The 5,549-nt window shown below is 39.1% G+C and overlaps 1 long non-coding RNA gene across 1 annotated transcript; it reads left to right on the top strand.

Moving 5' to 3' along the window:
- Positions 1-3,716: 3,716 nt before the first annotated feature.
- Positions 3,717-5,232, top strand: LOC103476763 (uncharacterized). Its single transcript, XR_535547.2, has 2 exons — positions 3,717-3,953; positions 4,355-5,232. It is a non-coding gene; the product is annotated as an uncharacterized LOC103476763 (long non-coding RNA).
- Positions 5,233-5,549: the final 317 nt, after the last annotated feature.

Raw genomic sequence — 5,549 nt, 5'->3', positions numbered from 1 at the left:
GCGCCCCAAAAACAGTAGGAAAAACCCAGTAGGTGAGGTAGACAAGAAATCAGGATACAAACTGGGGGTGCCAAAATTTATTTCAAGACCACTAACCAAGTCATCAGGCACAAAGACAGTAAGTTTACTCAAGCAAGGAGAGAAGTAGATAAATTGGCAAGAGAGACTTGAAATCAGGAACGATGTGCACTTCTTCATGGGGGAAGGTTGGCTCCGAGAGCAGAAAAGGTTTGTTAATTTGTATAAGACTTGAGTCACAAATCCCTCTCTTGCTGCCATCTTTCATTTCTTGTTTCATGTTCACTGTCTGACACCCCCCAATTGGATTACTTTCTCTCCCACATTGACATTGTCTGGAGGCAAAAAGACTGGTGTCCAACTGGCACATGTACCAATGAGAATTTCCTCACTGTTCCAGCGAGTGCTATTTGTGGTTGGGTTTGTATAGGAATGAGATTATCAGCTTGTGGAAAGTATTTAACATTTTCTATATTTGATGCCCTTAGCCAAAAAGCACAGACTATATAAGCCCCTTGCTAATCCTGTTTTGTTTTGTTTTTTGTGCATATTTACAGCGACTTCACAGATATAAAGAACAATTTCATGTTTAGTTAATTTTTAAATTTTTTTTATGTGAACAAACTAAACCTCTTTTTAGTGGAACAATCCCAGTATCAGTTGTTTCAAATAAGCTATAATCAAGTATTCTCTTTCATTCTTTTGTTTATTAGCAATGTCAATAAGGTCTTTAGTCTTTTTCTCTTGAGTGGTGAGATTTCCAAGCAGTCTTCTTATAATTCATTCGGAATTGTTTCTCATGCATACTCATTCTAGCTCTGGGCAAAATATGAATAAAATTATAAAATGGTCTAAATGCTCTCTAAAACACATGAAATGATGCACAATCGACTGTGAGACAGAAGTTTGTTCATGTCTGACAGTCCCTTCCTCAAAGGAGTTTTTTTTTTTTTTTCTCTCCATCTCGCTGCCGGCCATCACTGCGCTAATAACAAAGTCAATTTCACAGCAAATCACTCCCACATGCTTCACTCACCTTAAGCCACATTCTGTTGTTTTGTGAACGGGTTTAGCACCACAGAATGTGTTGTTTTAGTCTGCACATGAAGACAATAAAAAAAAAGATTGTGGCTATTGTTACTTTGAAGGACAAAAAATAAAAATGAAAAAATAAAAGTGCCTGTTACCAGCCAGACCTAAAATGATGCTGTTCCAGCTAGAATAATTGGCCATGTTCTGGGGACCTATTGAGTTGTGAGAAACTTGGGTGCCGTCACAGCCTGAGGGTCAGAGTTGCGTTTTCTGGTTAAATAATTAATAGAGATGAAAACAAAAAATAGGGCATCGAGAGTTCTTCAAAGCACTATAGTTAGTATATCAAAAGTATTTTTCTGCAAATCATGACATAACTTTATACTCAGGAGTGTCCAATTAAAATCATGGAGTTATGTTTCAGTCGTCATTTCTTGTGTTTAAATTTTGCAGAATCATGGTCCCCAATCTGAGAGATAACAGAAATAACAAATAACATTCGGTTGTCGATTAGCGTTATTACTTGCTGTAGTCTCGATTGCTTTCTTATCATTGTTTGATGACAGTTTGGAGGGGAATCTTTCTTTCAGCAGGAAGAAGTCTCTAAGTAGAGACGGGTTTGATCTACTGCCATCACTAGATGTGATACTGCAGCTGATCTTGAATTTGATATCTAATCGAGGCCACCTGTTCATCCATTGATCCAGACTGACTGATCCCGACCTTTTTGGAATTCATTCTCTCGCTGACTCTAACAAGGTAAAGGATATGTTGCCCATTTAAGTGATAAAATATGCATAAAAAATTCCCAAGTGATATTTAAACACATATTTTAAAAGTTACTCTTAGATTAACTGGTTACTATAAATTGTCTACATGAGTAAGTCTGTGTGTGTGGGGGTGTGTGTGTGTGTGTGTGTGTGTGTGTGTGCATAGCTGTCTGTTTACTCCAGGACTAAAATAAGACATATGTTGCCCTGTGATGAACTGGTAACCTGACTTAGGATGTTCCAGCTTTTCCTGCAATGACCCCGGGAGATGATGGAGAAGGCACCCTAGTCCCAGGGGCCCTGCACAGACAACTGGGTCTAGACAGCAGATGATGGTTCCACAAAAGGGTTGTCTTTTCTGTGCTGTATGCAAACATTAAGAGTTTTCAAAGTTAGGTTGAGCTAACTGAGGAGAAAAGTCGACAAGAGGAGCAACAAGCAGCTTCAGCAGCAGTGAGAAGGCTAGCTTAAAAACAGGAAGCCGTTTTATTTATTCCCTTTTTTTTACTTTTGACCTCTTTCTTTCATTGTTCATAATGGATTTGGAGATGTTGGCGGCATCTTGGAAGATTTTTGTATGAAGTTGGAATGTTTACCATCAGGGAAATACAAAAAGAGTCTACTTTTAAAGTTTGCTATGCTAACTAAGCTAACAGTGCTAAGTCTTCACAAAGGTTTTGAAAACACTGAAAAATATCACAACAAGCATATGTTTCTGCTTTTGTTTCATAATAACAACACTCCCCTGTTTTATTTTTACTTCTCTGAAACCGTCATGTCCACAGAAGGTCTCCATCCATCCATCCATTTTCTTGCACCCTTTTTCCCTCAGTGGGGTCGGGAGGGGTGCTGGTGCCCATCTCCAGCCAACGTTTTGGGCGAGAGGTGGGGTACACCCTGGACAGGTCGCCAGTCTGTCGCAGGGCAACACAGAGACACAGGACACACAACCATGCACACACACACACTCATACCTAGGGGCAATTTGGAGAGGCCAATTAACCTGACAGTCATGTTTTTGGACTGTGGGAGGAAACCGGAGTACCCGGAGAAAACCCACGCATACACAGGGAGAACATGCAAACTCCATGCAGAAAGACCCCAGGCCGGGAATCGAACCCAGAACCTTCTTGCTGCAAGGCAACAGCTCTACCAACTGCGCCACTGTGCAGCCCTCACAGAAGGTCTCGACTTCATGAATAATTAATGAGCAATTAAGACGGAAAGACTCCTTATTCTGTTACAAAATGATTTTGTTACTGAAAGTAGTGGGTTTTCATTTTATGTTATTAATATTTTGCACCGTAAAAAAGCCACAGTGTTGACAGCAACTGACAGTGCCTGTGTAATTTATATACACCAGGATAAAAATATCCCTTTTAGCAAAATAAAAGTGAATGTGCTTAGATATTTAATGTTGGTTTTGAGATTGGAAAGGAACCCTAAGATCTAGAGCATATCTATTACCAGCAGAGTAGAAGCATGTTGAAAATGAGCAACAACAAAATATTCAAAAACTGTCCAGACAGAAATTGAGGCTGAGAGTAAAAGCGCCAATTCTATTTTTTGGAAGTTAAGGTAGAGCAAAAGTGTTATTGAAAAGCAGTATGCTGGGTTTATTATGACGATTAAAGCTACCTTAATACCAGATGAGCGCCTGCTGTGTACTGTTTGAACCGTCTGTTCCCACTTTAAGCAACAATAAAACCTACTGGGCCTGTCATGTCCCAAAGCCAATGCAGGCTTCTACCTTAACATCAACGGTTACAGAAATAATGTCAAATATTATCACGGGTGGCTCTAGGCAAACTCCTCCTTTTGCAAGGTTATATACGCAGTAGCTCATAACACTGCAATAAAATAACTTTACCTCACGGTTAACACGTTGTGGTTTATTCTTTTAAAATGCTGCTTTTATGATTTGTTGGAATTATATTCATAGTGTATCGTTTTTGGGGGTTTTTTTTGTAATCTGATTGTCTAAAGTTACAGTCGGAACTGAAATATAAAGAACAGAAAACTATGAACGACGTACACTGAGAAAGCTGAAGACTAGCAAGGGGCAGGTGCAATCAATAGCAAGAGAAACCAGGTGTGAATGCAGCAGCTGAACAACCACAAACGCCACAAAAGGTCAGAGACTATACAAAGTTTGTGTCCATATGCCTGTATTCAGCATATTTAACCAATGCTGTTGATGAATAGGCTCAGTGATCTTTAGTTAGATTTTTGAGAAAAGCAGCCCTGAGATGGAGAGTAATGACAGCTTGATTTTTAAGAGTGGCACTGTTTTGCCCCAGAGCTTTGGAAGCAAGTCACAACAACTCTGGCATGTCTGGAAGAAATGCAGTGGACCGTATATTGGCTTATATATATATATATATATATATATATATAAGCTGATAGAAACCAAGGTTTCTATCTGATTACGGTAAAAGGATGGGGCAGGAATAATTTTTTTAGAGACCGTTTCTGAGAGAGAATTTCTGAAATCATTATGTGCCTTTACAAGTGTTATTTTTTTCCCAGTTCAGGGATCGGTGGAATTTGCCTAGATGAAACATTGCCAAAGTCTGGGAATACACTGGACAGAGAAGTCCAGCAGCACTCAGCACTCCAGCTCAAACTGCACCACCACATGGCAGGGTTGAATAATTCACAGCCCATGAATCATGTTCTCACACTGGATGCTTGGATGCGACCTAACTGCTCTCTATGCTCTCTGTGTGTTTGCGATGCATAATAACCTTGAATCCAGTACTAAACAAAAGAAGTAGAAGAAAAGAGGAAAAATGCAAAGAGGAAAAGTCGGGAGACATGAATGTCAAACAAAAACATACTTCCTTTCCTCCTTACAGACTCCATGCTCCAATACTGACCTGAAGGAGGTGTCATGTAATGTCATTATTTTGAGGAAATCAGTATTTTTGCTACTTTGTCAAAAATCCAAATGCTGTTGCTAAGGATTGATTTGTAAAAGAAACAAAACGGGTAAAACATCAAAGGGGTTGACTTTTTTTTTTTTTTTTTAAAGAGACTGTATTATTGTCAATAGAATTTCTTGATAGTATATTATTCTTATTTTCTGTGTTCTGATCTCTGTGCATTTTATTTTATTGTTTCTGTGTTGTCTCTGTAAAACCCTGGCTCGTATTCCCTTTGTATTCAGCTTCATCTGTTCATTGCACTAATTAGTTATTTTTTCCTTCTGCTGCCCGCTCAGGACGCTCCCTCAGCTGCTCAGCATTCTTCTGATTAGCCTCACCTGGTTTCAATGTCACTTTTCACACCTCAGTATTTAGGCCCCTCGATTCTCGTTGATCTCTGATGTTTTCATGTACTGTTCTCTCTCTGTGTGACAAACCTACAAAGTTTTTCTTTGGTTCAACATTAAACCCTTATCTATTTGTCACTCTGTCCAATGTTTTGGGTCCTCCAAGAAACCACATGTGACAGGTTCTGCTTTTATTATGAAAGAGAAACTTTTTTTTTTCTTTTTTGAGGGGAAAACTATTTTTTCTTCAGATATGTGTTTTTGTATCACAGCTAAGATGAGCTTCTCATATGTAAATCAACAGCCTCTGATTCCTACAAGGACAACCTGTTGAGCTGAAAGTTGCTCCTGATAAATGTATTCATACATTCAGAACTGCAAAAATCCTTTAGCTGCCAACATGTAGCTGAGACATTTTGCCTGAGGACTAAACTGTCTAAAGTTTCTCAGTTGTC

This window comes from Poecilia reticulata, linkage group LG15 (assembly GCF_000633615.1).
Source record: "Poecilia reticulata strain Guanapo linkage group LG15, Guppy_female_1.0+MT, whole genome shotgun sequence".
In the NCBI taxonomy this organism is placed as follows: Eukaryota; Metazoa; Chordata; class Actinopteri; order Cyprinodontiformes; family Poeciliidae; genus Poecilia; species Poecilia reticulata.
The sequence above is the reverse complement of the archived record's forward strand: the minus strand, read 5'-3'. Positions and strand labels throughout refer to the sequence as shown.